General features: G+C 44.4%; 1 protein-coding gene across 1 annotated transcript in view; it reads left to right on the forward strand.

Annotated features, from left to right (window-relative positions):
- ZNF592 (zinc finger protein 592) overlaps positions 1-27,819 on the forward strand; it is a 1,193,995-nt gene that overhangs the window by 1,060,983 nt on the left and 105,193 nt on the right. The window lies entirely within an intron of this gene.

The raw sequence follows: 27,819 nt of genomic DNA on the forward strand, positions 1-27,819 counted from the left end.
TTTGCTCTAGATGCGAACCCTTTTGTGATTAGGTGGGCCACATAGAAGGACTTTCTAACCACCTTGGCAATATGATTATCAAAGGAGAAATTACTATCTACTTGGATCCCTAGATCCCTTATTGCATTTTCTGTATTTATGGGACTGCCACGTATGTGGTAGTTCACGGGTACTTTGTTTTTTCCAAAGGGGATGACTATGCACTTTTTGGCATTTAGCTTGAGGCCATGATTTTGACACCAGGTGTCCATCTCAGTGAGATCCTTCCGGAGGATGTCTGTATCAGCTGGAGAGTCAATCATGGCCCCCAGTTTGCATTAGTCTGCGAACCTGGTCAGCCATAGTCCTCCTGTGCTTGCTTCTGTACTTCTGAGAAGTATATACCGAACAGGAAGTGTCCCAGGACTGAGCCCTGGGAGATGCCACTTGTAACCGGTTTAGAGTCGGACCTAGAGCCTGCAACTCTCACCGTGTGGGTTCTATCCATGAGCCAGTTGGCAACCCATCCCGTGACGTATGGGTTTATGTTCAGGCTGGTGAGCTGGTCTATAATACCAGAATGGTGAATGGTGTTGAAAGCCTTTGCAAGGTCTAGGTAGGCTGTGTGGACCTCCTTTCCCTCGTCTAAAGCCTTGGTAACTCTCTCAAAGAAGTCCACCAGGTTTAGGAGGCATGATCTACCCTTAACAAAGCCAAACTGGGTAGGGTCCAATGTTTGGAGGTTCTCAGTGTCTCTGTTAATGAGTTCCATGATGATGTGCTCCATAGCCTTGCAGACCAGGCTAGTCAGGCTTATAGGGCAATTGTTCCCGGGGTTTGTTGTGGCTCTACCTTTGTGGAACGGGATAACTATTGCCGTGCTCTACCCTATGGGTACGTAGCCTGTAGAGAGGCTGAGTTTGAACAGATTGTTTAGGTGAGTGGTTAGTTCATTTTGGAGTTTGTGTAAGACACAGCCTGGGACACCGTCCGATCCAATTGAAACTGTGTTTTTGGCTTTGGATAGGGCTGTTTTAACCTGTGTGTCACTGATTGCCGGGGCTCTACATTCTTCTGGTATGGTTATGGGCCCTTTAGGGGATGAGAGGGGGTGAAGTTTGCACTAAACCTGTCTGCCAGAATGTTGGTAATATCAGTCGGTCCAGTGTATTTTGTGCCATTACGCGCTAACTCAGAGCAGATCTGAGAGTTTCCACTTAGGTTCTTGACATCGCTAAAGAACACTTTGTGGTTATCTTTGGAGTCCTTGGCAGTTTTTCTTTCGAAACTAGCCTTGGATGATTTTATGAGGGATCGTAGTTTCTTGCTGATACTGATCAGGGATGTCTTTCCTTCTTGGGATTTTACTCTCTTCTGTACGAGTCTCCTATTGTATAGCTTGTTTATGGCAGGGGTCCACCAGACTGGTTTCCTTTTCTTGGAGGAGTGAGTCTTGGTTTTGTTTGGTATAGCACGATCCATGCATTCTTGCAGGTGCTCAGAGTGCCTTTGTAAGGGATTCGGCAGCTTGGACAGCATTATCCTTTAGCATGGGGGCTGTGAACCTTTCCACCTCGGTCTTAAGTAACGTGAAGTTTGCTTTTGAAAAGTTTTTCACGGTGGTTTCCTTGATTGGGGGTGGGGGTGGAATATGATTATCCAGAGTGATTAGTCTATGGTCTGATCTAACCAGCGAGGGTTTGACCTCCAGTGTGGAACACCAGTCGCCCATGTTGGTGATGACCAGTCCAATATGTTGTCACCTCTGGTGGGGGTGTTGGCCAGTTGATCCATGGCGTTCGAGTTTATAAATTCTAGGAAGTGTTGGGCAAGGGAGTTAGTACTTGAGTAGTTCTCCCAGTTAATGTTTGGGTAATTGAAATCACCCAATATTAGGGCATTTGGTAGGACCTTCATGTTTTCCAGTGTGTCCAGTAATGCGGAATGGGGGTCCTGGGTCATGGTGGGTGATCTGTAGCAAGCTACAATTTGAATTGCAGTTTTGCCCGTTGTTAGTTGCACATGGATGATCTCTGAAGCATTGTGCTGCGTCACTAACCTGGAGGTGTGGGTATCCTTGATGAATATGGATACACCCCCACCTTTTGTGTTTTGGTCCAGGTTCTGTGGCCGAAAAGTATGGCATGAGTTATAGCCTGGTAGTGCTGGAGTGCTCTCTGGAGCCTTAAACCAGGTTTCTGTTACTGCACAGATATCGATGTTGTCCATACTGAGGAGTGCCTCGGGTGCATGCATTTTGAAGTTTAGACTTCTGACGTTGAGTGGCATTACCCTTAGTTTTTGGTTACTTGTGCTATTTATGGTGGTGGGTTTGTCTTTTGAGCCTTGCCTAAAAAAGGCACTATGGGGGTGGAAAAAGCCTTGGCCAGTATTCGAAAACCTAAGAGTGACAGGTGCAAGCCATCTGTTGTGAAGCAACGTGGCTTGTTGAGCATGTCATCCCAGGCAGACAGATACTGGATGCCCTTTGAATGACACCAGAAACTTAGCCAGTTGTTGAAATTGATCATTTTTTCTTTATACTGTGGCATCATTGTTGGTGAGGGCAGGATGCTACTCAGGTTCAGGGTCATACCGGTTTCTGCTATGTGATCAGAGAGCTCTTCCATGTCTCTCTTCATGTAGTCCAGGGAGGTATGTCTCCGGTCATTCACAACAACATGGACAATGACAGAGTCGTATTTGTACTTGTTCGGGAGCAACCCGAGTGCTTGTGTTATGTGGTGGATCCTGGCACCCGACAGGTAGCTAACTGTAACCTTCTTGTCCAGCCTAGTTAGTGGGACATCAGTGTGCCTGACTGTAGAGTTGCCTATTACTAGTGTGTTGGGTATGTTATTTTGCCTTAAGGGCTGTGATTGCGTGGCACACTGATTATGTGAAGTATGTGTTTCATGGTTTGTGATGGGGTGTGGGGGTTGCTTGGGTGTTTACTTTGGAGGTCACTGTTGCTTTTGCAGACTTTTATTTAGAGCCTCTGAGTAAGTTTTCATGTATTTGTGTGTGTTTTGCCGGTGTTGGTTTAGTAGGTGTATCTGAAACTGGTGGTGTGTTGCAAGTATTTTCCTTCTCCTCTTGACTGTTAGTTGCTGTCTTGGGTTGATAGAGCTTTGCCTCCAGTTTGGCTTTATAATTGCATCTCTCGCATATGTTAGTGTTTGGTGGTAGGAGGAGAGGGTTGTCTGTGTACATGAGACAGTTGTAACATTGCCTCAAAATGCCCAGATTCGCCAGTTGGACTGCAGAGTACATCTGAAACTGCCCTTTGGACATGTCTGAATAGGTAAAGTGAGCTGTTTTACTGATTGGCTGGTAGAGACGAATAGAGAGCCTTGTCCTTGTGGACAGTATAGGGGGGGGGTCTAGTGCTAGAATTAATTAGTGCTTGCTATGAGTTTTGAGCAAGTGCTGGGCTGTGAAATGAATGGTTTGAGTGCTTAAGGTGACAGTTTGTCTAGTTCCAAGGGAAAAATTGAAGAGTAGACTTCCTCAAACCGGGAATAGTTTAATCCTAGCTACCTGGCGCACAAAACCACGCAAATGCGGTTTTTATAGCAGGGAAATGAAAGAGGTAGAAATTAGCCCAAAATGGCCAATAAACTACTAACGTCTGGGATGAAACCACTCCTCCAGGGTCAGATAGGCTGCTCAAAGCTCCCCTCTCGCACAGGTGAACAGAGAAACTTCCTTCTATCCAAGTAAGATATGGGCAACACAGAAACTTGTAACAGCCCTGAATTCAGCAATAACCTGTAAACTGGAATATACTAGTTCAGAAAGGCGGGAAACAAGTATATATTTTGTTTTTTTGTTTTTTTTCAGAAAATAAAGCAAATACAGTATTAAATGCACAGAAATGGCTATCGCACTTTAGTGTCTAACCTGCAACAGTTAAACAGATTATTTAAACACAACAATGACTTAGTTCAAGTGCAGGCAGCCAATAATTACAATATGTAGCAGAAACAAGCTTTTTAAATCACAGAAACGCTAAAAAATTATGTGGTAATTCACTGGTATATGTTTTTCCAAATGGGGATAACTATACATTTCTTGGTATTAAGCTTGAGCCCATGGCTCTGGCACCAACCATCTGTTTCTGTAAGGCCCTTTTGTAGAATATCCACATCATTTGGGGATTCAATAATGGCTCCCAATTTGCAGTCATCTGCAGACTTTGTTGGCCAGAGTCCCTTGGTGTTGGCCTGTACTTAAGAGAAATAGATGCCAAACTATGTTTCTGCATTGGCAGGTAGGAGAGAGCACCTTACGGCTCTCCTGTTTTTTGCTTTATTAGTGAAGGTTATTGGATCGGGTTCATGTGAGGGAAATATCAAACTCGATCTGAGGGAAGGAAGGAGATGGAGGGGTGTTATGGGTTAGGAGAGGAGCTTCGAGCTCGGATCAGATGCTGGTGAAGCTGCCATCTCAGATCCGGTCCAGATCTGACACCCACAGATTGATGACAAATGAAGTCTAACTACTGACATGGAACGTTATGGTGAGTACATAACTTCTTTTTCAGGCCATTTGACGACATTAGCATTATTTATCATCATCCAGGAATGCAGGTTGTGCTTTACTGTCTGCTGCAAGAATTGCCTTTTTTCCAGTCATCTCCTCCAGGGTTAAAGATTTCATCTACTTCCACAGTTCCTGGACTGTAACTCCACCTCATAGGTATTGTAGAGTTTGATAGACTGAGCTTGATAATATTGCACTTTTCTGCCCTATTACATATTAAACACTTTGATTACATAGGCTTTGAAAAAGATACAGGCCACTGGTACCCAGGACCTGGCAGAAGTGGAACATCTCTAGTGAACAGCCGGAGGGGGGGGGACATGCAATACAGTTCAGGCCTTCAACACTTTCCTATGATAATCCTGTTGCAGCTGGTTTGCAGGAACTGGACTCTTGTCTGCGGTCATGCTTAGTGTGTCTTTAACCAGTTTTGCTGAGTTTAAAGCTAGCATTATGTAATTTAAATCTATACAGGAAACCATGATATGGCTATGAAAGAAGAGTGCAAGGACAGCATTTCTAGGCTGTGATTAACATTTACCATGTATCCCATCCAAGAGCTCCTGGTATCATCTTCGTCCTTCTCTAGACATACATATTCCAACAGCACTCCTTTTTGAAGTGCATGTCCCAGTACAGAAGTACTCCAAGGCAGAACTCCCACAAAAATCATACTTGCCTTGGTTTTACCCTTCACATATCCATTCATTTTGCCCCATAGAATAAAAGGTGGAGAGCAAATTCGTACTTCCCCTTGCCACACAAGAAAACATCTCAGAAGATTGGTGGCTTTTCAGTCTGAAAGTGACATCCATAGAAAAAACATTGCTGTTCTATCCCAAATACATAGTTAAGTCTAAGAGTTCTGATAGAGGCACAGCTCTAACCAGCTTTCTCAAGAAATATTTTAGACTTGGGGATTTTGCTCCTGATTCTACCTGTTGACCAAAAAGAGTAAGAAGCTGAGGCCCATATGAGGTCATAGTGAAATAAACATCAATTACAAGAGCTTCTCTGAGTGCTTATTCTATATTTTTTAATATACTTTCGACCAGAATGAACTGAATGTAGCTTGTTCGATATGCAGTGTGCTTTCCCACATATCGATCAAAAAATGTTGTGGGCAAGTCTTGTGTGTCATGGTTGGCGGTGTGCATTTCCAGTTCGGTGTCCTGTCCATTGGTATCTGTTCAACCCTGGGGATGTTTAAGAATTGTCTGATAGTTGTAGCAATGTCTCTTAGAAGAGGAAGTGGGCAGAGTTCATGCTTAACTGGATGACTGAGTTGTCTATTCAAAATAGACACAAAAGATTAGAAGTCTTAGCCTCAGCCTTCTGGTTTGGTTAGGAATACCATTGTTCATTTCACTTGGATTGATCTGGTTCTAGTTCTGCCTAATCTGATTATGGGGAGATACCCGTCAAGTCATTGGTTGAGGACAGGAGGGTGGTATTTGGACTAATGCTTCTCCTCCTAGGCTGGACTGATCACAACCTGGTCATTGAGGAAGACACTTGGAGAGCCTGTACTGCAGTCTGTGGTCTTACTTGCAAGAGACTGCATGTTTTGACTTTTGGATGGACCTGGAGATGTGGATATGAGCTTTTATCCTTTGGGACCAGGGTCAGATGCTAGTCCCTGTCATGGAGCAGGCATTTACTCCTCATGCACCTCCTTTCAGACGTGCACAAACTTGATTCACTTCATGCATTGATTACATAGGACATAATGAGGATTGCATTTTACAGTTGGTGGGCTCCAGGCTTCCTCTCCTGTCTGCTGCTGAAGGTTCTAGATGGGAAAGCCTGTATTTTTAAGAATGATTAAAGTTTGAAGTGGAAATGCCCTTCCAGGTGAATGTTAATTTGTTTTTCACATGCTTTCTTTGTAAGGTTTTGTTTGCCTTTGCGCTCAGGCTGTAGCTAGCACAGTTCTTTGACAGATTCTGTGATCATTCCTTTATTGTAGACAGTTTCCGTGGATTGTCCCTGATGTCTGGAGGTCTCTATATTCTGTTGCTGCCCCCAGGAGTGCCACTGTTTTTGTTTTGGCATCCAGCAGATTAGACTAATACCAGTTCTGAAGCTGACTTTTGCTTATGATCTTAACTGACTTTCATTATTTTGAAAACCTATGACCTACGTACCCCCAGTTGGTGGACAGGATGGCTCAAGAGGAGTACGGAATGAGCAGGAAGGTTTATTGTTTTGCCGCACTGGAACTTAGGGTGGTTTCCATTTTATACTTCATGCCTGCCTAGATACCTGGTCGTCATGATGGAGGCTATCCTGGTTGCACTTGATTCCCTTCCTAACTCTAGTATCAGGAAGGAGTTCTCCTTTCATCCTATTTGACTGCCTTGGCAGCTCAGCTCTGTGCTAGTCATTGGATGGTGTCTGTTGCAAATGACTTGTTTAGGGCTGTGGGTATGACTGCTTTCAGCATCTGGCTTGGCTGAGATGCTCCTTCTTGGGTGACACTTTTGATAGCTTCTTATTGGTCAGCTTTTCAATATGAACAGACAAGTATATTCCTAATGAGGAGGGTCCCATTCTTTCTTGCAGAAAAAGTAGAGGATGCAGAAGCGTCCTTGTTGAAGGCCAAAGCATGCTTCACTTGTCTCTGCCTCTGGTTTGGTTATTTTTTTTTTTCTTTTCATATCCTTGGGCATTCTTTCTTAATAGCTAGGTTCTCCGTTTTTGGTATGGATAGTTAAGGGCTTCTATCAGAGACCCCAAGAGGTGCCACTCGCTGGAGATTGACTTTCTTTGCCCCCCCCCCCCCACTTCTTCCTCTGATCTCATAGTTTCTGTATTCATATGGGAGCTATGGAACAGGAATATACTCCTCTGCCCACCCCTTCTCTTCCTTGAAGAGGAGGGGCTTCACTGCTGCTGCCTTTTCTTGCCCTGAGTGTTTTGTTTCACTGTTCCATCTGCAGTGAGTTCCCTCCTTTACACTTCTTGATTCTCTGAGATGCAGTTGCCCCCAGAGATGGTCGGATTCTTTCATTGTCTGGGGGGGGGGGGTGCTGTCATCTTTCTCTGGAGGAGAAACATGTAGCTTAAACATTGAAATTCATGTGATCTCTGACCGTGAATGCTTGATGGGTGTTATTCTATTGTACTTCCCCTCTTTGGGGGTGCTGGCTATAGTATCCCTTATTAGGATCCCTAGGGCTGGGGCATGTCTGCAGGAATTGTAAGTTTGTTGCTGAGTTAACTCAGAGGCCTTCCAACTGTATGCACTCTGGACTGTCATCCTAGCGACCTTTTGTGTTAGGAACTTTTTGCTGGCTGAGGAGGTTGCTCCTTCCTTTTGGAGGGTCAGCCTCACCTGATTTTTTTTGTCTGAATGTGAGCTTGGCTTTAGCTCCAGGAGCCTAGATAGACTCAGCTGAGGTAATTCCCCCCTTCCTTAGGGTGCCATGATCTGCTTTCTGGAAGGTGAAGAGGAACGGGAACTTTGTTCACCCAACTCCTTGTTGCAGTCTCTTAGGGCTGGGTATGGGATTGGGGTCTGAGTTCCCATGGAGCCTGGTGTAGTCTGCCTCTTGCAATCCCATTGTCTGACAGGTTACTGGTTAGTATTGGAGAGAATGGGGAGTTTGCTTAGTTCCTTCTTTGACAGGTGCTTTGGACTGCTTCATCTCACTTTCTGCCCCATTTAGGGAGTTCACATTTTCTTGGCAAGTTTCTTTTCTTTGTTTCTGCTGTTTATTGGTTTCTTGGTGGGTGTAGAATACATGGGTCCTCCTTTCTACAGAGCCCATCTTTTTCCATGTAAAGTTGCCCTGCACTTTTTTCTGTGAGTGGGAGTTGTGGTCATCCTGTCAGGGCAACACCGTTTTACGTCAAGGAAAGATGGACATTTAGGCAGGTGGTTCAAGACTGGTCCTCTGGAGATGACACTCCACAATTTAATTGTGACTGCATGGGTTTCAGGAGGGAGTTCTCTTCTCCCTTATTTCCTCCCACTGGTTCAGCTGGTGAAAGCTGTCATTGGGGAACCTGTTCTTCATTGGAAGGTTCCTCTTTCCAGGTAATCCATGCCATTTGTTGATGGAAATTTAGTTTTCTAATCCTCTTCTGTAGTCAAGGGGTTGACAAGCATTGTTGTTTGTGAGTGGCTTCGTTAAATTCCCACCCACCAGCTAATCTGTGTAGACCCCACCCATGGGGAAATGGCTCTGGCTTTCTTTCTGCTATTTTATCAGATCTTGTTTTTTGTTGGTCTCTGACAGATTGTAGTGGGATCCTGTCAGTGCAATTCGGAGTTGCTGGGAGGTCTTCCACTTGTTTAAGTGGTAGGGGCTTCTGAATAGGCATAGTGATAGATGTTCTTCATGTTTCACTGTTGCAGTTATCATATTTGGGTTATCCCTGCCAGGGTAGTCCTCGGCCGACCCAAATACCAGAGACTTAGTATTTCTGCATTGGCTGCTGTCACTTGAGGACTGACGTCACGTCATCAGTAGTATAAAGTAAGACAGCCGGCGCCATTACATCAGTCTTTCTTGCCATGGAGCCCGAATCAGAAGCAGTTCGCACGAGTGCCAGTTGGCCACTACCTGAGTTTTCATCTACCGAATTGAAGTTGAAGTCTTCTAAAGCCAAGTACCCCGTTGGGGATCCTTTTTTCTTGCACTAACAATGTCAGAAAAAGTTAATAATTGTCTTGCCTGTGGAAAACAAATACCACACCGAGACTTCCACTCTTACTGCATCACTTGTTTATGCCCAGACCACGACATCCCTCGTTGTCTCTTCTGTGGTTTGTTCAATGCCAGAACTATCCATCATCGGGCCCTTATTGTAGCCAGATATTTTCGCTTACAGTCCTCGAATTCCGATATGGCTTCGGTAAGCCATTCGACAGCAGATCTTCTGAAAAAAACATAAAGATTAAGACAGAGACAGACCGCATATGTTCAAACCTACCGACGACGCTTCCATTAAGCTAGTCGTCAGTTCTCCGGTCTACAGTGAGGTGCTTTCGCAGCCCCTGATGCCCGCTTCTGTTGATTCGCAGGCTGCTACCGAGTCCCTTTCAGTGTCCGGTATGCCGCAAAACTCTTCTTTGACTAAGGACGTTGTCTCAACCTTGGATGGGTCCGGAGCCACTGATCAGGCACCAGCTTCCAAGGAAGTCCTTCGCACTACTGAATCTTGACACAAGACGTCTGCTTTCGTGACTACCATTCTTTCTACAACTACTGAGTTTCTTAGGCCCCGGGTATAAACCACTCCCAAGAAACCGACCACCCACTCTCAGGTGCTTGCTACCTTGCCTCAGGCGCAAATGCTTAAAATGGCAGAAGACCTTATCATGCTGATCGGGGAAGCCAAGCTACCCCTCCAAAAGGAAACTAGGTCTTTCCCCTGTTGTTTTGTCTGAACAAGAGTCAGATGAATCTGATGCATCTGAATATGAAGACATGCAATCCCTCTCCACTTATGAGGATTCTGATGCAGAGGATTCCATTCCTTCAGCCTCTCTCCCAGAGGATTTTTCCTTTGGGGAAACCGTATATACCTTAAGGGAGCATTTCCAATGGGAGAGTCAGGACTACCCTCAGTTTAAAAAGATACTTGGGGAATTCCTAGATCTTCCACAACACAGACCCTTGGCCACTCCCCCTCAGTCCTGGATGTTGTGGAGGATGTTTTCCTCGAATCCAGCTTGACTCCGGACACCCTTCCTTCTGCTCCCAGAAAACAAGACAGGTACTACAGAGTCCCTGACTCTCACAAATATCTTTTTAAAAATCCTACAGCTGACCCTGAGGTAATTTCTCAAGGGCCAAAAGGGATTAAAGCAACCTCTGCTAAGAATGCCACCCCTTCAGACAGGGATTCCCGAGCATTGGACAAATTGGGCAAAAAAGCATACACCTCAGCTACTCTTAATATCAGGGCACTACATTGTCAGTTCCATATGCTGAAATTTCAGCAACATTCCTTGGAACTCCTGAAACAAAAAAATGTTTTCCTTTCCTGCTTGGGCAGAATCTAAAGATGTGCAAGTCAAGTAACTAAACACACCTTGCACTGTGGTTTTGATGCCCTAGAAGCTTCTTGCTGGGTAGCAGTCACTGGATCTGTCATAAGAAGGCATGCATGGCTTAAGGAACAGCCCCTGCCAGGCCATGTCAAATCTAAATTGTTGGATGCCCCCTTGCACAAAGATAACTTATTTGGCACTAAGGCAGAAGAGGTCTTAAAAAAGATGGAAGAAAAAGCAATCTCTATGCAAACAGTTAAGGATTTCTTGCAGGTCCAGCAGGCATCGTCCCTCCAAACAATGGTCCTTTCCTGCTCCCAGTAAACCGGCCCAGACTAGGCCCCGTGGAAAACAGACTCCTCCAGACAGCAGCCAGAGGGAATGCAGAGATCTAAGCAGTGGACTACCTCCACTTCAAAAAACAGGGAGTTCTAAGCCACCCCCTTATGGTAAGAACTCACAATGACTCACCTCGTCCACCCTCTCCCTCTGCCCACCTTCACTTACCCCTAGGAGAAAACTCTCCTTTCACTCAAGCACTTGGTCCACCATTACCAAGGACCACTGGGTTCTGAACATTGTGTCTCAGGGATACAAATTTTCCTTCCACAACCTTCCAACCCCAAAAGGGTTCCCAGATCTACCTCCAAATCAGTAGGCAGAGGCTCAAAAGCAAATCCTTTCCCTGCTCTCTATGACGGCAGTAGAGCATGTTCCTGCAGAACAGATTGGCCATGGTTTCTACTCCAATCTATTTCTGGTACCCAGAAAATAGGGCACCTGGCCCCCCCATCCTCTATCCATTCTAAACACCTTCCTGATGATCCCAGAGTTCAAAATTCTCACCCTCCAGCAGCTGCTACACATGCTCTCCAAGGACACTTGGCTTGCCACCCTAGATCTAAAAGAGACCTACCTCCACATTTCTATCGGGGAGTCCTGCAGGAAATATCTCCGCTTCAGGACAGGATCTCAACAGTTTCAGTTTTCTGTGCTTCCTTTTGGCTTATCTACTGCTCCCAGAGTTTCGGCCATTGCCTTTTGCAGGTAAAGAAATATTCAGATTTACCCATACTTGCACAACTGCCTTATTCAGGCAGACAGTCAGGAAAAGCTGCTCAAGCACTCTGGCCTTTGTGAAGGCCCGCTTAACCTCTCTAGGGTACACAATCAATGAAAAGAAATCCAAGCAGGTGCCTACCCAAAGGATAATCTTCCTAGGAGCAAGTCTGGACACAGCATCCCAGATGGCATACCTTACACCAGAGAAACAAATTTTCCTGACAACCTACTTCTCTCAACTAGCCACCAGGCCCCAGCTAACTGCAAGGAAGATCCTGCAAGCTCTGGGGTTCATGGCATCTTGCATACTACTCATTCCATATGCCAGACTGCATATGAGGAAACTTCACTTGTACCTAAAGAGCCTTTGGTGTCAACACTGTCAAGACCTGGAAACTTTTCTACCTATAATTCCTTGCCTCAGAAAAGATTTTTTTGCCCCCTCAACAAGGGACTGCCTTTCTCCCCACCCCCCTCCGCCCAGACCCTCAGCACAGATGCATCAGACTATGCTTAGGGTGCACACCTGGACGACATGTGCATACAGGGCCAATAGAGCCCACAGCAAATCCCTCTGTACATCTGTCAAAAAGATTGAAAATGGTGTCAACACTTGAGAGTGTTGACACCAGTAGCCTTTCAAAAATTATAGGTAGAAAAGTTTCCAGGTCTTGAGAGTGTTGACAACAGTAGCCTTTCATTCGACACTCATATTGCTAAAGTAGTTAGGAAGACCTTCTACATTGCCCACCTTATCATGAAGGGATTCACATCTAGATCAAGGGAAGTCATAGTCTCCCTATACTCATCACTCATCAGACCAATGATCGAGTACAATGCCCCATTCGGAATGTATCTGACCCGACACTTGCAGCAGCTGGAGAGGCCACAAAAGTTCCTCACCAAAAGGATAAAGGGTCTCAAAAATCTGTCTTATGCTGCCCGACTGAAAGAACTCCAGTTATATTCAGTTGCTTACCGCTTGCTCAGAGGTGACCTATGCCTGACATACAAGGCCATGTCAAACCCAGATTTGATGAACATGCTTCATCTCAAAAATCTAGATCCCTCAGAGCCACAAGGCGGAGACTTAAACCTCGACACGGTTATTAATAGGACGTGCTGGAGGGATAGATTCATCACCCAAAGACTCCCTATGCTGTGGAACAAAATCCCGGTTTATGTGAGGCAGAGCACCTCGCTGGCCTTATTCAAGAGGAATCTTGACCAATGGATGGGAGATCGCAGATACACCCCAGGGGTTACCTCAGTGTCACTGCTCGACAGAGGCACAGCAAAATAATGGGCATAGTTTCTCCAAACTAAAGGGGTGGCGTAAGCCACAAAACTATGGGCTAGGCTTATAAATGCCCTCGGGCAGATAGCCTAGTATGAACCTATGAAGAGATGATGGCCATGCAGCACACCTTGATAGCTTTCAAGCTCTCCTGATCAAAACAGACAACACCACTGTGATGTGGTACATCAACAAGCAGGTAGGGACTCACACCTATCCTCTATGCAGGCTGGCCATGACCCTTTGGCACACAGCCTCTCCCATGCAACTACACCTGTTAGCACACTTCCTACCAGGTCTCTCAACTCTTGGGCAGACCAATTAATCAGAAATCTTGTGGACCCACATGAGTGGCAACTCAACAGAAGTATCTTCACCCTAATAACTCAAAAATGGGGAACCCCGAAGGTTGACCTCTTTGCCTCCCACAACAACCATCAGCTCAGCAAATTCTGCACCAGGGAACATCACTGCATGGCTTGGAAAGTGGATGCCCTGTCCTTCCCCTGGGTTACTCTATCGGTCTGTGCCTTTCCTCCCCTACCGCTCATCCCCATAGTACTGCTTAAAATAAGGGAGGAAAAACCAAGGACCATTCTTATAGCTCCAGACTGGCCCCGGCAGCACTAGTACTCCTTGCTGCGCAGCCTGTCCCCGCTGCCTCCATGGCATCTTCCTCAGATTCCAAACCTCCTGACCTAGAGAGAAGGGGAATTCATGCATCCCTAATTGCAGACACTCACTTTGGCAGCTTGGCTTATTACCTAGCTCCGAACCAATCTGCCAATCTCAGTAAACAGGTTCTGGATGTTATCTGTGAGGCCAGATGCCCTAGCACCACAAAGTCTTATGCTGATAAATGGAAAAGGTTCTGCACCTGGATCCAGGCTAAGGGAGCTAATACTGCACAGCCCTCCCTCCCTCTCATCCTGGAACACTTAGCTGACCTACTACACAGTGGCCTCTCTTTCTCCTCTATAAAAATTCATGCCTCTGCTATTTCTGCTCATTTTCACACTGAGCAGCCCCTTTTCTCACACCCTTTGGTCAAACAGTTCCTAAGAGGGGCTAGCAACTTGAGGCCACACAGAAGGGCACCAACACCAGCTTGGGACCTTAACTTTGGTTTGGAAAAGCTCACCCCCTCCCCCCTTCGAACCAGCTTCCTGCAGAGCTAAATTTTCTCTCCTGGAAGACAGCATTCCTTCTGGCCATCACTTCAGCCAGAAGAGTCTCTGAGCTGCAAGAACTCATGGCTGTGGAACCCCTTCATCATCTTCCATGCAGACAAGGTACCCCTCAGAACTAAACCATCCTTCATGCCCAAGGTGGTCTCTGGTGCGTCTCTCAACCAATCCATTCATTTGCCCACCTTTTTTCCTAATCCCCAGAACAAGGGGGAAATGATTCTTTACTCTCTAGATGTGTAGAGACAGCTCAGATTCTATCTAGACAAGACTAAATCCTTCAGAAAGTCTGGTCAATTGCTGGTTAGCTTTGCTACAAGGGCAGAAGGCAAAGCCATCTCCAAGCAAACCATTTCCAAATGGATAGCACACTGCATCCATTTCTGCTACAAACAGCATGGAAAGCCTCCCTCCAAGGGGGTCATGACACATTCCACCAGAGCAGCCTCCACCTCTGCAGCTTTCCTCAGTGGAGTCCCCACCAGGGACATCCTGGAGGCTGCCACCTGGACATACACTTTTACCAAGCATTACCACCTGCCTCTCATCTCCAAATCCAGGGCAAAGTTTGCCTCTGCAGTCTTGCAGGGCATCCTAGCCAGCCCCTAGTTTCCTTGACTGCCTCCACCTATTTCCTCAGCTTTGGGAATCAACCCAAATGTGATGACTGCAACAGTGAAACATGAACATATTACAGTTGTGTACACTTACCATAAATGTAGATGTTTGTGTATATTCACTGTTGCAGTCCTGGTTTCCCTCCCTGCATCCCCCTTTCTTCTCTTTTACCTATTACCATTCTTCCTTATTGTTCTCCTTTCCTTACAAGGGACATATTGATATTTATTTTCCACTGGTGGGGTTCTTCCACCAGAGCCTGGCCTCCTACTTGGGGGGGCCCCTGCAGGTTAGGGCAAGAAAAACTGATGTAATGGCGTTGGCCGCCTTACTTTATACTCCTGACGTCAGTCCTCAAGTGACAGCAGCCGACGCAGAAATACTAAGTCTGTGGTATTCGGGCTAGCCGAGGGCTACCCTGGCAGGGATAACCCAAATGTGATAACTGCAACAGAGTGAATACACTCAAACATCTACATTTATGGTACGTGTACACAACTGTACTTTTCCCACCCTCCTTCCCCTTGTATCCCCTTTCTTTAGGGAGACATATGTTTCTAACAGTGGCTTTTAGCCACCAGGACCACTTTACCATATTTACTTGGGCTTCTGACTGGTTAGGGCAAGAAAAATTGATGTAATGGCGTCGGCTGCCTTCCTTTTTAGCTCTGACGACCTGACGTCAGGCAGCAAGCGACAGCAGCTGACGTAGAAAAACATTGACTCTGGTATTCGGGATGGCCGAGGGCTACCACAGCAAGGGTAAACCCACAGGTGATGACTGCAACAGTGAATACACTTGAACATCTACATTTATGGTAAGTGTACACAACTGTACTTTTCCCCATCCCAGTTATCCAGGTTGCACTTAAAAAGGGTTAATGAGGTACTCTGCTTGTCGTAGAGAGGGAGTCTTTTCCACAAAAGGGGAGTCTCTAGGACAAAAAAAATATCCTGCCAACAAGTCCTGTTGATGTCACAGACTAGGTTGAGGTCACGTGTGCGGGTTACTAGAGTGAAGCATGACTTGTGGATATGCAGCAGTCCCATCAGGGCAGGGTCTGAGATTGCTTTGTATACCAGACAAGAGGTCACCTCTGAGGAGTCTGTAGGAGACTGAGTAGAGGGACAGGGCCGTTAGCCTATCTGTGTAGGGTAGATGTTTGAGGTCCTAGATTCTCCTGGTGAAGAACCTCTGTGGTCTCTCCAGCTGCCGCATGTGCTTTGTAAGGGGCATTGTACTCAATAATGGGTTTTGTAAGGGAAGAATGCAGGGATATTATGACTACCTTGTGCCTGGATGACATACCCTTACTCATGAGGTGAGCCACATAGAAAGCTTTCCATGCAACAGACGCAATATGTTGGTCAAAAGCCAGTTTGCTGTCAACCTGGGTGCCCAAGTCCCTCACAACTGATTGCGTGCTTAGGATCTTGCTTATCAGTATGATAATTTGTGGGGACATCACTCTCTCCAAAGGGAATGATGATGGATTTTTTTGGTATTCAGTTTGAGGCCATGTTTCTGGCACCAGTCATTTGTTTGAGTGAGACCCTCTTGGAGGATGTCCACATCACTAGGGGAATTGATGACAGTACCCAGCTTCCAGTCATCTGCAAACTTGGTCAGCCATATCCCATTGGTTTTGGCCTGCACCTCAGAAAAGTATTTCCCAAACAGCACAGTCTCAAAGACCGATCCCTGGGGTATACCACTCATTACGGGTCTACTACTTGAGGTGGCTTCCTCTGTTTTGACTAGGTGGATTCTGTCAATAAGACAGTTTGCTACCCATCTGGTAACATATGGATTGATGCCAAGTTGAGAGAGTTTATCTACTATACCTGAGTTGGGAATAGTATCAAAGGCTTTGGCTGGATCAAGGTAGGCGGTGTGCACCATCTTCCCCTCATCCATGGCCTTGGTGACCATCTCAAGGAAGTCGACCAGATTTAACAGGCATGACCTCCACTTGACGAAACCAGACTGTTGGATCAAGTGTCTGGAGGTTGCCAATGCCCTTGTTAATGAGGTCCATGATAATCCATTCCATTGCCTAGCTGTTGCCTGAAACTGGAAATATTCATTGTTTTCTGACTCTTGCACTAGTAAAAGTGTAAATTAAGAGAAACGTTTTCATGTTTTTCAGAATGGTCATGAATGCTGTTTATTAATGTATTGGACAGCATCTAAGCATTCAGATACTTGTAAGCATTTTACGAACACACTGTTGAGGTGCCATTTATACATATATTCTTTCTAATTTCTTTCTTACATATTTTTAAACAATTAAGAACAATAAATACTTGTATATGTTTTGTTAAAAAAACAGATTCACTTGAACAGAAAAAGATCTTCAAATGCATTGATTTGGCCTTATCTTTAGCATACAGTCTGTTGTACTGTAAATAACCTAAGTATGCTTGCAGGTTATTAACCATGTCAATCCATTAACCTCCCCCCTTTTTTCCAACTATATGTGGAGGCTTATCCAAATCCTTTTATTGCATCCCTGCATCTCCCTATCCAAATTCCCTTTATTGAATTTCAGATTATAGCAGGCATGCAATATTAACTTTGGAAATTCTGAATATGCCTTACTCTTGGTTGTAAGCATGTTATTCTGGTGTGATGCATATTTACAGAGCAATATTATATTGGGAAAAACTAATGTAACTGGACTGTAATTCTTTTTTGTCTGCCCTATTAGAAAGAAATGTGTTCATCACTGTAGACAGGCAACTGAATAATTGATCATCAGAATCACTGGCCACTAGCGCGCTGAGGCTTTGACTTGTTTAAGCTGCTCAAAGCCACACAGTAAAATTAATTTGGGGAAACCTAATCTAGGTCAGTGAATACACTGTGTCTTCAAATATAGTTAGTTGCAATATGAACTGCCCACTATGGCACATTACACCCAGAATTTTGTGAAATAAATCTGTTTAAATGTTATCACTGTTTACAGAATGAAGATGTCATTTGTTAGATTTTCCAAAAATCACTTCTTACCTTATATTAGTATTGTAGAACAAATGCAACCAGTGTTTTCTCAGTCTAGATTGTATTATGGGCTGTGTTCTCATTAAACAGTGATTAATGCCAGCAGCTGGAGAGATGAGAATAAAAAGTGATGAAAAATGTTTGTGTGTATACAGCCTGGAGGGGATTCAGTTGTTTCTATTAAAAGATTATTTTGGCTTTACTTTATTCAGCCATGCCATTCAGATGTCAGTGTCAGTAAACTGGAGTTGGAAGCATCATATACTGATTAAAAGTAAAAAAAAAAAATATTTAACAGTTTGTTTCCCCAAGTGACTGCACCATGTGTATGCATATAATCTAGTGCATCATTGCTTCATTTCCATTGGTATATGATTTGTTGAGGAGCTGCTGTCTTCTGAAATCAGCATTACTACAGGCTTTGATTGTATTGCTTGCCTTAATGTTAGCCTGAGATTTGCATACATACTGCCACATACTTGGCATAAGTAGGACGTCATGCCACATGCTGTATCCACCTTGGTGTGTCCTTGCGATTATGAAGTCTGCAATCAGGCCTTTTTAATTCTCTTATTGGCAACTTAAACAAGACTTCATTTTCATACTTTGTGTGCAGCAAATTGTTTTGTGATCTGACCAGTACTGTAACTAGGGTGCAGTGAAAAGGGTGGCTGATTTGGGTGCAAGCACCCCATTCTTTATTTCCTTACTTCAGTCAGTTTCACTCCCCCTGACTCTCCATCTGAATATGACATAACCCTGTTTTTCCCACTTCATATTGCAATTACTGTTTGTATTATAATAACTTACCTTTAATTTTCTAAATGGCCCAACATTTTTGTAAATATTAAGTTGTCATCGTATAAGTTGCATCAATATTTTTTAAACACTTTTACTGAATTGTCACGCAAGACATAGGCAAGCATACATTAGCAGAAAAGAAAACAAGCCATGTTAACATTTTCCATTTACATACTTTATACAGCACATATCTTTTCTTTGTATTTGTCATCAGTCCAACATTACATAAGTTGATGAATTCCTGCCTTCCCTTAAACCTCACTCCTCCTCTTCCTGCACATTATTCTGTATATATCATTTCCACAGTTTCCATTTATTTCTATGTAATTTGCTCCCTTACATTTTTAAAGATCCCTCTGCCAGTTCTTTTATCTCTCTCATAATATTCAATACTTCAAATATAGTTAGACTTTGATTTACATTTTTTCCACCAGCCAACATAATTAAATGCAATAAAGCCTTACTATGTCTAGGTAGTAAAGATCTTGTGTCCCAGCTAAAAAAAAAAAAAAAAAATCATATCCTTAGTTACAGCCATTTGCTCACTCAGTATTTCTGACAAGAGTATTCTGTAGGGAACTTGTTAAATCTGCCAAATCATTACACTCCTGAAATCCATTCCCAGTTACTACTTTCTTCCCCTTCACCTCCAACATTTGCTGTCTACCTAAGGAAAAAGTTTTTTGAACTATGCTTGGGGTATATAAAATAACCTGTGCAACCACCTCCAAGCAAAAATCCTAAATTTCTGGACTTTTTTTTACACATATTTGGGAGTCCTAACATATGCCCTCCCATTGTTGTCTTGTAAATTGCTTTTCCAGATTCCACTCCCAATCTTTTCTAACCTCCTCTGATTGATTTGTATAGTTATCATGCACTGTTTTATATGCCCTACTAATTATTCTTTTTTAACAGCAGCTTTTGTTCTAGATTCGACTGAAAACTCCACTAGAGTAGGTCTTTCATTTAAGATTTCCCTTTTCGTTTCTCTTTGCCTATACTTTGTACTCTATCAGTCCCCGGTAGGGAAGGCAGTCTGTAGCCTGCAGTCCAAACATTGTCCTGGCCTCATCCTACTCTTTTACCTTTCCCTCAAGTTCTGTCTGTTCTTAACTAATTTTTCACATTGTGTCTAATGTGGTGTAATTACATAAACTGTAGCTGGTTTGGTATTATTTTTGAAGATTGTAAAATTATCGTGCTTAAAATGCTTTTGTAATACTTTGGAGCTTTCCCCAGGCCTTTGCTGAAAAGGGGCTCCTACCCAGTCAGACTTTCCTGGTAGTCAAATGCCAAATAAGCACTACTGGTAATTGCCAGTGGAGTGCAAATGCAGACCTGGTGTTTATTCACTAAGCCAGGAGAATATCATGTTGCAGCACCAAAGAGCTTTTGCCTTCCAAGTTTGAGAATCTTTGTGTCCTGGGTGCTCCATCTCAGAGCTGGCGCACTTCGTTTTAACCATATGCTTTTCAGTGACTTCATTAAACTGAAAAATGGTCTGAAGGAAGCATCTGTTTAAATGAGCAGTCCACATTAAGCAAGTCTGATATATGTAGGCTTTTCTTTGCCTTAAAAGACATAAGAAGAGTAATAAGATCCAAATAAGGAATAAGATTGTAAGTAACTATTTTCCAAAAACTAATGTATTGTAGTGCATGAACAGTATGGATTGAATTCCACAGTCCAATATTAAAGCTGAAGGTAAAAGCTTTGAGCATTATTGTGAATCCATTCCTCTCACCAGTTGGTTGCTACATTACTTAACCCCTTCTGCTCACAAAGGTAATTAACAGTTATTGGGAAGCCTATGAAAAATATGAAGTAAAGTGGAGTTCATTACTCACCCACCTGTTAAGTTCATAGGTAAATCTTGTTTAAACTTCTTTGCAGTTGAGACTGGCATATAGTCCTACACTGCAACAAAAATCCAGCCCATAGCTGTGCTGTGTGTGTGAGTCATCACCATGGATGTTCTTCGTGTTTCACTGTTGCAGTCATCACATTTGGGTTATCTGCCTGCAGGTAGCCCTCAGCCGGCCTGAATACCGGAGTCTTGGATTCCTGCGTCAGATGCAGTCGCTTCTTCCATGACTTAAGGTTGTCGGGGGTATAAAACATGCAGCCGGCGCCATTACATCAGTCTTTTTTGCCACACGGTGCCTGAAGCAGAAGCAGTTTGCAAGTGCCGGTCGGCCAACTTCTGAAATTTTCATTTTCGAGTTTCAGAACCAAAGTCTTCAAAAAAGTTAAGTACCCCATTGGGAATCCTTTTTCTTGCTCTTAACCGATGTCAATAAAAGTTAACAATTGTATTACCTGTGGAAAGCAAATACCTCAAAGATTTTAATTCGTACTGCATTCCTTGCTAATGCCCAGACCACAACGTCCCTCACTGTCTGTTTTGTGCTTTGTTCAACCCCCAAACTATTTGTTGTCGGGCTATATTAGATGCAAATTATTTTGGTGCTCTGTACAACTATCCAAAAGTGGCTTCGGTAAGCAATCCGACTACCGATATTCCGAAAAAACGTAAGCTAGTCGCCAGTCTGCTGGTACTCAGTGAGGTGCTTTCGTAGCCCCTGATACCCACTACCTCAGATTCGCAGGCCTCTAGTGAGACGCTTTCTTCAACTCTGGAACCTGCGGATGTCTCTACCTTGGATGGGTCCAGAGCCGCTGTGAAAGCACCGGCTTCTGAGGGTGTATTCAGGCCTACAGACTTGCATTTTAAACCATCTTCTTCATCCAGGCCTAAAACTTGACCCACGTTTAGAAAACAGACGTCCAAACTGCATGCTCAGGCCCATATGCCTAAAAAACAAATGCTTAGAATGGCTGAAGACCTTATTACCTTAATTAGGGGAAGCCAGCCTTCCCTCTCTGAGACCTAGAACTGATTTTCCTTCTAATTCTTCTGCTCAGGAATCTGATATTTCTGTTTCTTCTGATTACCAGGATTTGCCCTTATCTACCTATGAGGATTCTGATGCAGAGGATTCCATTCCCTCTGCTTCCCTTCCAGAAGATTTTTCTTTTGGTGAAACCTTGCACACTCTTAGGGAGCATTTCCGCTGGGAAAGCCAGGATTACTCTGACTCCAAAAGAAGCTTAGGGAATTCTTACTCCTCCCTCAACACAGGCCTTTAGCTATCCCTCCTGTTCTGGACATTGTAGATTATGCTTTCTTGGAATATAGCCTTTCCCCAGACACTCCCAGAAAACCTGACCGGTATTCGAGTACCTGAATCTCACAAGTTCCTCTTCAAGAATCCTACTGCGGATCCAGAGACAATTTCTCAAGGACCAAAGGGCATTAAGGCTACTGCTGCCAAAAAAACCTACCCTTTCTGATAGAGATTCTAGAGCCTTGGACAGATGGGGTAAGAAGGTATATACTTTTTCTACTTTGGCCATTAGGACTTTAAATTGCCAATTTCATATGTTAAAGTACCAGCAGCATATTGTGAGACTACTTAAACAGAAAATTATGTTTATTCCTGACTGTGCTGAACACACAGAATTACAGGATTTAATGCACCCTGCAGAACAAGTTGGTAAACTTACTTTGCAAAGCGGTTTTGACTCATTAGAAGCACCTTGCAGGGCTGCTGTCACTGGGTCTGTACTTAGAAAGCATACTTGGCTTAAGGAGCAAAGCTTGCCAGATCATGTTAAAGCTAAATTACTGGATGCTCCCTTGACCCAAGACCGCCTGTTTGGCAACAAAGCAGAAGTCGTCCTCAAACAGATGGAGGAAAAAGCTAAATCTATGCAAACTGTTAAGATTTCTTGCAAGTACAGCCTCCCAGATTTAGTAGGCATTGGCCTTCAAAGAATTGTTTTTTTCCAGCCTCTTCTAGGCCTTCTCAGTCCAAACCCAGGAAGAGCAGACCCACCTAGGTTACACTCTCAGGCTACGCACAGGCCTAAGCAGTGGGGAGCTCCCACTTCCAAAGCAGGGAGTAGTAAGACACCCCCCTACGGAAAAATGGTACAATGACTTGACCTTAACCTTTCCAAGCCCTGCTCAACTGCCTGCTTCCTTAGGAGGAAAGCTCGCCCTGCATGCAAAAAACTGGGAACTCATTACCCAGGACAAATGGGTTTTGAATATAGTTTCCCAAGGATACAGATTCCACTTCCACTCCCTACCAACCCCAAACGGTTGGCCAGACCTACCCCCAAATCAGTGGGTAGAGGCTCTACAGCAGTTCTCTCTCTTCTAAGTATCAGGGCTATTCAGCCTGTCCCAACAGAAGAAAGGGGACAAGGTTTTATTAAAGACTTTTCCTGGTACCCAGAAAAGACGGCTCCTGGCATCCTATCCTGGACCTGTCTATTCTAAACACCTTTTTGGTAATCTCAGAATTCAAAATGCTAACACTTCAACAGCTGCTTTCTATGCTAGGCAAAGATGCCTGATTGGCAACCTTAGACTTAAAGGAAGCTTACCTGCACATTCCAATAATGGAATCTTGCAGGAGATACCTATGCTTCAGGGCAGGTTCCATGCACCATCAGTTCTCTGCACTTCCCTTTCGCTTATCTACTGCGCCCAGGATATTCACAAAGTGTCTAGCTCCAGCCATTGCATTTTGCAGGCAGAGAAATATTCAAATATACCCATGCTTGGAAATTTGTCTGATTCAGGCAGAAAGCCAGGACTTGCTATTAAAACATCTGGCATTCGTAAAGAAACTTCTAACCTCACTGGAGTACACCATAAATGAAAAGAAATCTCACCTAGTACCCTGCAACAGATTGTATTCTTGGGGGCAAGCTTGAACACAACTTCCCAGATGGCTTTCCTTACTCCAGAGAAACAAGTTCATTTGACAACCTACTTCAAACTACTGGCCACAAAGACCCAGCTATCTATCTGCAAGGAAAATTCTGCAAGCCCTGGGGTTCATGGCCTCTTGCATTCTATTAATTCCATATGCAAGACTGCATATGAGGAAACTACAATGGTATCTAAAAAGACTATGGTGGCAACACTTTCAGGACCTGAAATCAATGATTCCCATCATTCTTTGTATAAAGACAGAGTTCCTTTGGTGGGCAGAGGCCTGCTACCACAACAAGGGGCACCCTTTCACTTTACGCCCTGCCGCCCAAACCCCAACAACAGATGCATCAGACTATGCATTTGGGGCTCACTTGGCAGGGCAATGCATTCAGGGCAAATGAAACCTGAGACAGATGCGCCTGCATATCAACCAAAAAGAAATGTTAGCTGTACAGAATTCCCTGACAGCCTTCAAAGACCACATTCTTCCAGGACAATTATTGGTAAAGACAGACAGCACCACAGATGTTCTTAGTGTTTCACTGTTGCAGTCATTGCATTTGGGTTATCTGTCTGCAGGTAGCCCTCAGCCAGCCTGAATATCCAAGTCTTAAATCCCTGCGTCGGATATGGTCTCTTCTTCCATGATGTCAGGGATGTAAAACATGCAGCCGAAGCCATTACATCAGTCTTTCTTGCCACGCGGTGCTCGAAGCAGAAGCAGTTCACAAGTGCCAGTTGGCCGACTCCTGAAATATTCGTTTTCACGTTTCAGAACCGAAGTCTTCAAAAAAAGCTAAGTACCTCATTGGGGATCCTTTTTCTTGCTCCTTACCGATGTCAGTAAAAGTTAACAGTTGTATTACCTGTGGAAAGCAAATACCTCATAAAGATTTTCTTTTGTACTGCATTCCTTGCTTAGGCCAAGACCACGATGTCCCTCACTGTCGGTTTTGTGCCTTATTCAACCCTCGAACTATTCTTTGTCAGTTCATTTTCACAGCAAATTATTTTGGTACTCTGCATATCTATCCAGAAATGGCTTCAGTAAGCCATCCGACTACTGACATTCCGAAAAAATGTAAAGATAAACACAGACCGCATAGGTCCAAAGCTGCTGACAATGCTTCCGTTAAGCTAGTCGCCAATTTGCCGGTACTCAGTGAGGTGCTTTTGCAGTCCCTGATACCCGCCACTTCAAATTCGCAGGCCTCTACTGAGACCCATTTGGAGTCCAGTATGCCGCGAGATGCTTCTTCGACCATGGAACCTGCGGATGCCTCTACCTTGGATGAGTCTTGAGCCGCTGTGCAGGCACCAGCTTCTGAGGGTGTATTCAGGCCTACTGACTTGCATTTCAAACCAACGTCATCTTCTTCAAGGCCTAAAACTCAACCCACGCCTAGAAAACCAACGTCTAAACCGCATGGTCTGGTCCATATGCCTAAAAAACAAATTAATAAGAATGGCTGAAGACCTTATTACTTTAATTAGGGGAAGCCAGCCTTCACCCTCTGAGACCTAGAACTGATTTTCTTTCTGATTCTTCTGATCAGGATTCTGAAATTTCTGTTTCTTCTGATTACCAGGATTTGCCCTTATCTACCTATGAGGATTCTGATGCAGAGGACTCCATTCCTTCTGCTTCCCCTCCAGAAGATTTTTCTTTTGATGAAACCTTGCACACGCTTAGGGAGCATTTCCGCTAGGAAAGCCAGGATTACTCTGACTCCAGAAAGAGGCTTAGGAAATTCTTACTCCTCCCTCAACAGGCCTTTAGCTATCCCTCCTATACTGGACATTGTAGATGATGCCTTCTTGGAATCTAGCCTGGCCCCAGACACTTTACCTCCAGCTCCCAGGAAGCCTGACCGGTATTACAGAGTACCTGACTCTCACAAGTTCCTCTTCAAGAATCCTACTGCGGACCCAGAGACCATTTCTCAAGGACCTAAAGGCATTAAGGCTACTACTGCCAAAAACCCTACCCCCTCTAATAGAGATTCCACGGCCTTGGACTGATGGGGTAAGAAGGTATACAGTTCTGCAACTTTGGCCATTAGGGCCTTAAACTGCCAGTTTCATATGTTAAAGTATCATCAGCATGTTATGGGACTACTTAAACAGAAAATTATGTTGATTCCTGACTGTATTGAAAATAAAGAATTACAGGATTTAATGCATTCTGCTGAACAAGTTGATAAACATACTTTGCAATGTGGTTTTGACTCTAGAAGCATCTTGCTGTAACTGGGTCTGTTCTTAGAAGGCATGCTTGGCTTAAGGAGCAAAATTTGCCAGATCATGTTAAAGCTAAATTACAGGATGCTCCCTTAAACCAAGGCCACCTGTTTCACAACAAAGCAGAAGTCCTTAAAAATATGGAGGAAGAAGCTAAATATATGCAAACTGTTAAAGATTTCCTGCAAGTACAGCCTCCCAGATTTAGTAGGCATTGGCCTTCTAAGAATTGGTTCTTTCCAGTATCTTCCAGGCCTTCAGTCCAAACCCAGGAACAGCAGACCACCTAGGCTACAGTGTCAAGGTACTCACAGGCCTAAGCAGTAGGGGGCTCCCACTTCCAAAGCTGGAAGTAGTAAGACACCCCCTATGGAAAAATGTCACAATGACTTAACCTTAAATCTTCCAAGCCTTGCTCAACTGCCTGCTCCGTTAGGGGGAAATACTGCCCGGCATGCACAAAACTGGTAACTCATTACCTAGGGTAAATGGGTTTTAAATATAGTTTTCCAAGGATACAGATTCCACTTCCACACCTTACCAGCCCCAAACGGTTGGCCAGACCTACCACCAAATCAGTGGGCAGAGGCTCAACAGCAGGTTCTCTCTCTCCTGAGTTTCAGGGCTATTCAGCCTGTCCCAGCAGACGAAAGGGGACAAAAGGTTTTTACTGAAGACTTTTCCTGGAACCCAGAAAAGACAGCTCCTGGCGTCCTATCCTGGACCTCTCTATTCTAAACACCTTTTTGGTAATCCCAAAATTCAAAATGCTAATACTTCAACAGCTACTTCCTATGCTAGGCAAAGATGCCTGGTTGGCAACCTTAGACTTACAGGAAGCTTACCTGCACATTCCAATAATGGAATCCTGCAGGAAATACCTATGTTTCAGAGCAGGCTTCATGCACTATCAGTTCTCTGCACTTCCCTTTGGCTTATCTACTGCGCCCAGGGTATTCACAAAGTGCCTAGCTCCAGTCATTGCATTTTGCAGTCAGAGATATTCAGATATACCCATACATGGACAATTGTCTAATTCAGGCAGAAAGCCAGGACGTGCTACTAAAACATCTGGCATTTGCAAAGAATCTTCTAAACTCACTGGGGTACACCATAAACGAAAAGAAATCTCATCTAGTATCCTGCCAACAGATTGTATTAATGGGAGCAAGCTTGAACACAACTTCCCAGATGGCTTACCTCATGCCAGAGAAACAAGTTTATTTGACAGCCTGCTTCAAACTACTGGCCACAAAGACCCAGCTATCTGCAAGGAAAATCCTGCAATCCCAGGGGTTCGTGGCCTCTTGCATTCTACTAATTCCATATGCAAGACTGCATATGAGGAAACTACAATGGTATCTAAAAAGCCTATTGTGTCAACATTCTCAGGACCTGGAATCAATGATTCCTATCATTCCTTGTATAAAGACGGAGTTCCTTTGGTGGGCAGAGGCCTGTTACCACAACAAGGGGCTCCATTCACTCAACCCTCTGCCACCCAAACCCTAACAGACGCATCAGACTATGCATGGGGGGGCTCACTTGGCAGGGGCTGTCCATTCAGGGCAAATGGAGCCCGAGTCAGATGCACCTTGCATATCAATCAAAAAGAAGTGTTAGCTGTAGAGAATTCCCTGACAGCCTTCAAGGACCACATTCTTCCAGGACAATTATTAGTAAAGACAGACAACATCACTGTTATGTAGTACATAAACAAGCAGGGGGGAACCCACTCGTACCCTCTCTGCAGACTAGCCATGGCTCTGTGGAACACAGCCTTGAACTACCAAGTGCACCTACAAGCTCAATTCCTGCCAGGCAAGCGAAATTCACTGGCAGACAACCTAAGCAGAAATCTCACAGACCCACACGAGTGGAAACTGGAACCAGAGATATTCAGCCTTTTGAGAAACAAATGGGGGAATTCAGACACAGACCTGTTTGCCTCCCCTCAGAACTACCAGTTGGACAAATTCTGCACAAGGACTTCCCACAGTCAAGCTTGGAAAGTGGATGCCCTGTCCTTCACCTGGGAAAGCCTCTCAGTTTATGCCTTCCCCCTCTGCCTCTCCTCTCGAAAGTTCTGCTGAAGATCAAACAGGACAAACCAAGGACAATACTGATTGCACCATACTGGCCACGCCAGCACTGGTACCCCCTCTTGCTCAGTATGTCACTGCTGGAACCATGGCACTTGCCTCAGACCCCTTCCCTGCTGTCCGAGCAGGGATGCCAGATTCTGCACCCTCAGCTTCAAACCCTGAACCTTGCAGCCTGGATAAT

Source organism: Protopterus annectens, chromosome 7.part0 (genome assembly GCF_019279795.1).
Source record: "Protopterus annectens isolate FY-2018-M chromosome 7.part0, PAN1.0, whole genome shotgun sequence".
Lineage (NCBI taxonomy): Eukaryota > Metazoa > Chordata > Ceratodontiformes > Protopteridae > Protopterus > Protopterus annectens.